The sequence below is a fragment of the Eubalaena glacialis genome, chromosome 8 (genome assembly GCF_028564815.1).
Source record: "Eubalaena glacialis isolate mEubGla1 chromosome 8, mEubGla1.1.hap2.+ XY, whole genome shotgun sequence".
Taxonomy (NCBI): domain Eukaryota; kingdom Metazoa; phylum Chordata; class Mammalia; order Artiodactyla; family Balaenidae; genus Eubalaena; species Eubalaena glacialis.
Genome location: NC_083723.1, coordinates 49,221,469 through 49,231,329, shown reverse-complemented (window position 1 = coordinate 49,231,329; position 9,861 = coordinate 49,221,469). Strand labels below are relative to the sequence as shown.

General features: G+C 40.5%; 1 protein-coding gene across 4 annotated transcripts in view; it reads left to right on the top strand.

The window, feature by feature from the left end:
• The first annotated feature begins 203 nt into the window (after positions 1 to 203).
• The window catches only part of SEMA3D (semaphorin 3D), a 206,956-nt gene continuing 197,298 nt past the window's right edge, over positions 204 to 9,861 (top strand). For all 4 annotated transcript variants that reach the window (XM_061197666.1, XM_061197665.1, XM_061197663.1 and 1 more), the window contains exon 1: positions 204 to 560. The gene's annotated coding sequence lies outside the window, so the exon portion shown is untranslated. The remainder of the gene's footprint in view (positions 561 to 9,861) is intronic.

Below are 9,861 nucleotides of genomic sequence, written 5' to 3'. Positions count from 1 at the left end.
AAAACATCCCCCAGCGCGGCCGGAGCTACACTTAATCCACGCCGCTGACAGCCTGCGCGCCGACTGGGATGGACTTTTGCACGCTGGGGAGGGCTGGCGTGCGCACAGGGAAGGGGGGCCGAGGGCTGGGGGAGGAGATCGGAAGGGGAGAGGTAATCCCCGGCGTTCTGAGCATCCCCTTTTTAGAAAGACTGAGTCTCTCCCGGGACAGCTGCTGCGGTCACACCACAAACTTAAAAGCCGCCCTCCCGCTCCGAGCGTGCCTTTCCTCGCCACCCTCGCCTCCCCACAGCTCCAGCTGGTGCCTGGCTCCGCGCCGCTCGCGGCAGGGCGCTCGGGGGGCAGCAGCGCCCCCTGCCTCCCGGCCTGGCCTCTGCGGCCGCAGCCTCCACGCTCCGCCAGGGCCGCCGGCGGCTCCGCGGCTCAGCCAGGGCTGCCGCTCAGAGGAGGTCGCGCCGGTGTCCCGGGTCGCCGCCTCGCACGTCCACCGCCTGCACCCCCTTCCTCTCTCCCGGAAAAGACGGCGGGCACAGAGAGTGGGCGAGAAGAGTTCGCGGCAGGTAAGGCTGGTTTCGGGTCACCTGCTGCTCCGGTGGGAGGACCGCGGTGGCCAGTAGGGGTGACTGGGTTTGGGGGTGGTCGTGGGTCCGAAGTGAGGATGCCGAGCGGCCGCGAGATAAGGCAACGTTCTGGGGCGGAAAGAGCGCTCCGGAGCTGACGGGAGTGGGCGCGCGGCGGGGTGGGGGGGGAGGCCAGACGGGGAACGGGGCGCCGAGGCGCTGACGGTCCGGGCGCGCGGCGCGGGGACAGCGTGGCGGCGGGCGCAGTCTCCGCTCGCCGCCGCCGCTTCCTCAGCCCGAGCTTTCCGCACCGCGCAAAGTTTTCCTCCCGAGACGCGCCCGGGAACTTCGCTCTCTCTCTCTCTCGCCCCCTCCAGGGCCCCGGCGGCCGCGAGCGCGTCTGAACGTGCCCCGTGGCTCCTCTGGCTGCAGGTTCATTCGCAGACGCGGCGGTGGGGACAGTCTGACGAGGATTTGACCAGGGGCGTCTGCGCCCTCACTCGCTCCTTTTCCCGACGGGCTGGGGGGAGGGGACGGGGAGACCGCGGCGGCTGTTTGTGTTGTGGTGCTTTCGGGGAGGGGTGGGCAACGCCTTTTTCCCTGTGAGGGAACCGCGACGCTCCGTCTGACGGGAGCGTGCATCCTCCCAGACTCTGAGGGCAAAGTTGGAAGCAGACACCAGCCTCAGAGCTGGCTGACTGGGAAAGGCGGCTCCGGCAAAACGTACTCTCGTGGGAGCCGGGCATCCCTCGGTAGCCTCGGCTTGGCTCGCTCCGAAAAGGCCCGGATTTGACTCCTGCTGGGAATTTAACCGGGTGGGTTTAACCCCACCGGTCTTTCCCCCACTGCTCCCTCATCACGCGCCTGGAGTTGACGCGTTAACGGGCCGCCCTGGCAGCGCCCGGGCCGTTTTCGGCACCGGCTCATTTTCCTTCCCTCACGACTTGAGTTCAACCTCGTGGACTGAGTTGCTTTGCTTCCGTCCCAGCGCGCGGGGGTTACTTGACAGGAGGAGGAGGAGGCGCCGCGCTCCCGCCACCAGGCTGGACTCGAGGGGACTGGACGGGAGCTGCGCAGCCAGCAGCTGGGGCCGCTGAGGTCCCCGGTTCCGAGTTACGGAGATGGGAGTTAAATAGGCGAACTTTTTGCCGTTTAGCCCCGAGCGAAGCCGTAATGAAAGGCAAATGTCTCTACCGAGAGCTCTTCTTTCCCCACCAAAGCCCCTCCCATCCTCCCTTAGCTTGTCAGTGCCGTCTGCAAGGGAAGAAGAGGGGGCGGGAACTGAAAGTCTCAGATTTAGCCGAAAAGGTTCTCCTCCCCTGCGGGGGCGGAGGGGGGGGGGCGTGCTCACTAAAGGATGGAAAGGGTTGAGAGGGAGGTAGAGGAGATGGGATGAGACCCCTCCTGGGTCTGGTGCTGCTGTTGTGTAACCATGGCAACCGCCAGGGCAAGAGCGGTCAGAGCCTTCCGGGTTCTGCACGTGGAAAGAAAAATGTGAAGGGTGGGGAAGGGAGAGACTCACATGTCATCACTCCAGTGTTGCCTTCGCTTCTCCCCTTGTTCTGAGGCCAGAGAGCCAAGAGGATGAGCAGGAAGGGTCTGGGTTGGATGTGAGCAGCCCCAGACAGGAGTTGCTTTAACTCTGTCCCGCCTCAGAGTCACTGAGGCTCAACCGAGTAGCTAAAGCTGGCCAGAGGGACATCGTTGATAGGCTACAAAGTGATGGTTCAGGTCAGGAAGATGGGAAAAGGCCTTGGCCTTTGAAAGAGAAAAGGCCAGGAAATACAGGAAGGTGATGTGGGAAGAGATATGAATAGCGTCAAGAGGTAGCTGAGCGACAGTAAAATGGTACTGATTTGGACTGCCAACATTTCACATGGAATTTGCCCATTATGAAATGAAAAATTGGTGAAGGGAAGGGACATTTATCAAATACTTATTGCATCCTAGGTACTTTGTACATTATCACGATTAATATTCTCAACAACACTATATGAAGTTTCATTATTTTTTTTGTTTTTTAGATTGAAAACAATAAGCAGAGACACACAGAGAGTTAGAAATGTGTGTTGTCCCATTTTGGCTTTTGCAATTTTAAGAAAAATTATAGTTCTTAAAAGTGGTATTGGTGGTTACGGGAGTAGACAAGGCAATTATTCTCATTTTAGAGGTGAGAATAATGAGATGTAAAGGTGTTAGCTGATGTGTTCAAATATAAGCTAGTAAGGGGCAGAGCTGAGACTGGAACTGTTTTACCTGGATTCAGGTCACCTTTTAAGGACTTCAGGCAGCTTTTCATGACCCCACTTAAAGGGAGGACCTTTCTAAGATCAGTTGATACATTATCTGTATATTATAATTTACAGGGTAAGAACCCCAAGAATTTAAATGGGATCCAGGGTTGAAGATGGGTATGGGTCACATCAAGTCTGTAGGTCAAGGATCTTATGTACATATTAGTAATCTATATTTATAAAGGTCTTATTGTACCTATAGGAATTATTAGTGGCTTTAATAATGTTTATAAAGGAAAAATGAAAACAAAAGAAACATTTTTCAAATAGTAACTCCATGGCTGCATTGAGAAAATTTCCTGAGATTAATGAAGTTTTCCTTAGTCTACTTACTGCCTTCATGACCTGAATATCTACAAAGTTACTTCATATTTTGGCACCACTATTTCATCTTTGTAAGAGTCTGTGGCCCATTCACTTGGGAGGAGTAATAATTTGACTCCTGTTACCCTCCTGCTGACTCTCTGAGAGGGGAGGTCAAGGAAAAAATGTCTGGCAGTGCAAAGTGTTTTGGAATTATCAGGAAACTATAACCAACACTAGCAGAAACTAAGGGTAAAAGGTAAAGAAATAATTATGTATCTCTTCTTTTGCCTTTTTGCAGAATTTGCCTTTATAGTTACATCTTAGTTAATGAATTTGCTTTATAATTTTGCATGGGAAAAATGCACAAAGATAAACTGTATTTTTAATCTCTTGTGTGTGTGTGTGGGGAAGGGCTGGTAAGGGTGGGAGTGTGAATTATTTTTGGTGTCAGGGAAGGTCAGGAATATAAACAATTACAAAGGCAGAGGAAGCACATGTACTGTTTCCAGTGACAGGGTAACAGATCAAATATAGGTTTGAACTTGAGTCACCAAGCTGAATTACTCTCACATCTTTTCTTTTCCAAAGCTAGGAAATATATTGTTTGGGGTTGGAGTTAAATTAAGACAGGATGTTTCGTGGTGCTTAGTTCTTATTTCTCATACTGTGTTCTCGTTCCATTGGATGGGTATTTGTTAACTATCAAAAGGTTTATCACAGACCTGAAAGTGTCTCTGAAGGTGTCCTGTGGAATTGGTAGGTGTCTCTGTGGCCCAGTGTTTGTTTTCTGCTTAGACAGAGTACTGGGTGAAGTCATCCCCATTTTTATTAGGTATTTGGAATATCAACTTCTCAGTCTCAAGGGGAAAACACTCCAGTTGGTGCTGATTTAATGAATATTAGTATGTCTTCAGATTGTTTGTTATAGCTTCATTATTTTAGAAAAAAAAAGTGACTGAACTTTACTGTTCTGTCTGGGAGATGTAATGCTTTGATGACATATGTTCTTTGGAGAACATTCTTATCAATTAATAAATGATTTATTTAATAAACATGAGTAACCATAGCTCTGTTTGAAAAGTTATTCTTTCTGTATGTACCTGGAGCTATATAGATAACCTAGGTAAAGTAGTAAATATTTCGACTCAATAACATAGTCCTTAAAGGAAAAAGAAACATTCGCATTTGTGAAATAAGTAGTAATAACAACAATAACAATGACTGACCATGGGCAACATTTGTTAATCACATAACTTGCTACCTCAAAACTTAGTTAAAAAATACTTTCTTACTCTATGAAATCTTGGCCAAAATTCCTTTCTATTTTTATATCTTCATCCTGCCTTTCAAGCTAATATTCTAAGTTTTCAGTCATTTGCTTTCTTATGTTGTTGTTTATGATTCCTAACTAGATCGTAAGAACCTTGAAGGAAGGACTTGTCTTCTCTAACTTTTGACACCTTCAGGTTAGTACTGTGCTAAACATATTTAGATACCTAACAAATATTGAGGTCTAATTACTTACCAAGCAGTTAAGAGAGTGATTTTGAATCTCTTTGTTGCCTATCAAAGATCAGCTTAAAGACCTTTGGTTTTATACTTTACTTTCTCTGAGATTTTAGAAAGGAGAGTTTTTTCTTTTACATGAGTTTTACCCTTTCATAGAAAAAAATGTTGAGAAGCTGACTGGTTTATCATGATGCATATAACATAGAGCAATGTAATGATCATGCGAAATAGGGTTTATAATAATACATAGTAAAAAGAGGCATATTATAAAAAGTTACATTTTATTTTTGAATTTCTTGTATTTTTTAGAAGGATCTAAATTAAGAAATGAGAATCTGCATCATCTGTGTCTGCATTATTTCACCTTAACTTTAAGTACCTAAATAATAATTAGAAAGAAGCGTAAAGCTAAATTAAATTCACTGCAAACAAGAAATACACTGAGAAGAAACTGCAACACCTTGAAATTATTTTGAAATTTAAGTAATAATAATGAGGTGTACTTAAATTATTAGACATTTACAAATATAAATTATTAAAGACAAATAGTTAAGTGCTTGAAAAAGTTGCAGTATGTAATAAGATATACTGTTTAGATTTTAAATGATTTTGGTGACTTTTAATCTATCATCATTAATATTTGATCATTTATTTCCATGTTAATGATGATATTTAATAATTTCTAATAGTCATGAACCAGGATATCTTTAACTAGCCTGCTAATCTTTTGCTGGTAAATTTCGACAGTTTGCTCATTCTTTTGTCATACTCAATAAGCCACAAATATTACCCTCCCATAAAAATGTAGAAAATAAATAGAATTAAGTTGCCAAGTGTTCACAGAAGAGTTTGTGTCTCTCTGAATCTGTTATCCTTTTAAATATATGGTTTCTTCTGCTTCAGAAATTAGAAATGACATACTTTATGTCCCTTGTTCCTTCTATAGGGCATTTAACAATATAACTTCAACATTTTATGTTTTTAAGTATGTTCTACTAGAAAGTCACAGGAAAAATGGGAACATTTGCTGTATTTTTCTAATTAAATAGTATCAAGCATTATTAAATGGGACTATAACTGCAAAGAACAAAGTCAAATAAAAAAAGCAAAAAAGTCTAGATTATTGAGCATCTTAAAAGAAATACAGTACTATTACTTTCATGGAAAATAAATAAAATTGTATAGATATATAGATGTGACATTATTAATCTACCATCAGGTAAATGTCCAATTTATTTTTCCTATACTAATTATGCATTTTACTTGGCCTTTTGTATATCTTAAACTGCTTTTAAGGATTTATTGTTATATTTGGTCCTGAAATGAGCCTATATAGCTGGTACCTAATAGCTGAGTTAAATATATAGAGTTTCAAGCACATTAGCAGGAATTAGACTAATAAAATTGCTCAGTAAAGATATTGTCTGGATTTACGTTAGTGAAGAGACAGAGAAGTAGTATAGTCTATGCATTTAATATCAGCATGTATGAACTGCTTAAAAACAATGTCCACAAAAAAAGTACCCTCTTAAGTTGCTTACATAGTCCCATAGAAGCCTTTTTAAAAACATGTTATATTGACCGCTGAAGCCATGCCTAATGATGTCATAATCTCAAGTTATGTCTAAATAAACTGTTGGCTTTTTTTTTTTTGATGGAATGTATAAAATCAGTGTTAGGCTTTTACTCCTCCTTTTTTTGTTTCTTATCCTTCTCATAAAGAGCAGTCCATACATATGACATTCAGGCATTTCTTGTGTTTTGGTATTTGCTGTTGTTGCTTTCAGATAAATCTTTGGTTTTTACATCTGAAATGGTTGTTCTATGAAAGAAAGAAGTGTTTTCTGAGGTAAAAAATGAATACCATTTTTACTTGGAGGAACACTTTCAATTTTGAAACATAACACTTCATTTCAAAGATAACTATTTGGAACTCTCAGAATTCTCAGTTTACTTGTAATACTAAATACGAGGTCAGTAGAAGTTGATACCATTGGGTGGGCCAAAAGGTTTGTTCGTTCTTTTTCCATAAGGTGGCTCTATTAGCACTTAGTTGTCTTTAACTTCATTCAAAACAATTTTGTTAGATTGTATGTGACAACTGTCATATCAGCTTGCATTTAGAAAAAGACTTATCAAAATTGGTGTATTTTGTGTAGGCCATTTTAATATTGAAGACGGAAGAAGAAAAGCAACATTTTTGGCATATTATTCTTTACCATTTCAAGAAAGGTAAAAATGCAACTGAAACGCACAAAAAGATTTGTGCAGTGTATGGAGAAGGTGCTGTGACTGATGGTGTCAAAAGTGGTTTGCGAAGTTGCGTGCTGGAGATTTCTCGCTGGACAATGCTCCATGGTCGGGTAGCCCAGTTGAAGTTCATAGTGATCAAATCAAAACAATAATTGAGAACAATCAACGTTATACCACGCTGGAGATAGCCGACATGTTCAAAATATCCAAATCAAGCATTGAAAATCATTTGCACCAGATTGGTTATGTGAATCTCTTTGATGTCTGGGTTCCACATAAGTTGAGTGAAAAAAACCTTCTTGACCATATTTTTGCATGCGATTCTCTACTGAAACGTAATGAAAACATTCCGTTTTTAAAACAAATTGTGACGGGTGATGGAAAGTAGATACTGTACAACAATGTGGAATGGAAGAGATCATGGGGCAAGAGAAATGAACCACCACCAACTACACCAAAGGCTGGTCTTCATCCAAAGAAGGCAATGTTGTGTATATGGTGGGATTGGAAGGGAGTCCTCTATTGTGAGCTCCTTCCGGAAAGCCAAATGATTAATTCCAACAAGTACTGCTCCCAATTAGACCAACTGAAAGCGGCACTCGACGAAAAGCATCCAGAATTAGCCAAGAGAAAACGCATAATCTTGCATCAGGAGAATGCAAGACCGCATGTTTTTTTTATGGCCAGACAAAAACTGTTACAGCTTGGCTGGGAAGTTCTGATTCATCCGCCATATTCACCAGACATTGCACCTTCAGATTTCCATTTATTTAGGTCTTTACAAAATTTTCTTAATGGAAAAAATTTCAATTCCCTGGAAGACTGTAAAAGGGACCTGAAACAGTTCTTTGCTCAAAAAGATAAAAAGTTTTGGGAAGATGGAATTATGAAGTTGCCTGAAAAATGGCAGAAGGTAGTGGAACAAATGGGTGAATACGTTGTTCAATAAAGTTCTTGGTGAAAATGAAAAATGTGTCTTTTATTTTTACTTAAAAAACCGAAAGCACTTTTTGGCCCACCCAATAATTTGCATTTTCTTGTTGAAATGGGGTGTACATTCTTTTAGAGCTTTTATTTTTATAGTAATGATTTTCATTACAGATATAATTCGTGATCATTGCTGAAAAACTAGTAAACACAGATAAGCATAGAGTAAGGCTTAGTAAGAATTTATCCATAAATGTACTACACACAAATATATATATTTTTTATATATTTATATAAATATATTTTATATATATAATATATATATTTTATATATAATATATATAATTATATATATATTATATATAATTTTTATATAATTTATATATATATAAATTTATATATATTTATATTAAACATGAAATTTATTTTAAAAATAAATTTTGTATGTGACAGCTAGTGCCTAGATCTCATTTTCTAACATGATTCTCCAGTGAAAGGAACCAGGGATCCTCAGAGAAATGGCTGATTCTAGGACTGGGGCAGGAAATGTATGTGAGCCTGGATCATCTTGTGCCAAAAAATAAACAAGTGTTCCAAACACCCACATACAGTCACCACACCACATACGCACAATGACAGAGGTATGTCAAAGGGACATAGGAGCCAATTGAAAAAGCTCCCAATGGCCAAAACTGGAATAATTTGAGCAAAAAAAATAAAGTATTATTGATTATAACCCAAGGTATAAAATAAATATCCATGAGACCATGCTGATATAAATAAATGATGAATAAATTAATAAACAAAGGAGAAGAGACATGTCTCCCATCCAGTAGAATTTCAAACAATTTATGTAGATACTCTGGCCTGAAGGAAGGGGAACATAAAACTCCTTACTTCTGAAATGAGTTGAGCATGGTCACTTCCTCCAAAGAGTACTCAGTATGGTAAGGAGGGAGAGAATTCTTTACAGTGAATAAACCTAGCAGAGACTGTCTCAGTCAGGTGATCAGGGTCAACCTCAGTAGTCCTAAAGCATGTTGATAATATGTGCCCTTGATATGAGGGATGAAAAGAACACTCTCCCTCTCAATCTCTCTCCCAAAAACCTATAACCCCAATAAAACCGTGTGACAAATTCCAGTAGAGGGACAGTCTACAATATGCTTGACCAGTACTCCTCAAACCTATCAAGATCATCAAAACCAAAGTGAGTCTGAGAAACCGTTGGAAGCAAGAAGAAGCCAGAGAGACATGAACTAAATGTAATGTGGTGTCCTGGATGGGATCCGTGAAAAGAAAAAGAACATTAGATAAACACTAAGGAAATCAGAATAAATTATGGAGTTTAGTTAACAATAAAATGTCAATATTGGTTTATTCATTGTAACAAATGTCCATACTAATGTAAGATGTGAAAATAATAGGGGAAACTGGGGTGGGTTCTCGGGGAACTCTTTGTACTATCTTCTCAATGTTTTTGTAAATCTAAAACTGTTCTGAAAAATAAAGTATTTTTAAAAATTATATTTGAAAGCATATAGATTAACCATGGTGAGAAGCTATATAAAAGGTGAACCATTCTCTGGTCAGAAAGGTTAATGTCATTCAATTTATTCTCCTAGTTCAAGGTGCAACTATTTTACCTTTTTTTTTTTCTGTTGATACTAAGTGTAATAGTTCTCATTATAATAAACACATATTTTGAATTAGTCGTTCTCATAGTTACTTATTTTTCAAAATAAAATGTATTACTTGGATTAATAAAAATTTTTAGATCACCATTGTGGTAGGTTCTCATGCAAAGAAAGCTATGTATCAGTCATGTCTTATAAATCAATCTTAAATATTAAAAGAGAAGGCACACTTTTTTTCTACTTCAGTCTTTGCTATTTTATTGATATTGACAAGATCCATCCTCTGTGCCAGATGTCTTCAGTTCTACATGATGATTGTGCTTTCAAAATTCTTGCCAAAATGGCTCAATGACTATGTATTCTTGTTTCTCCTCT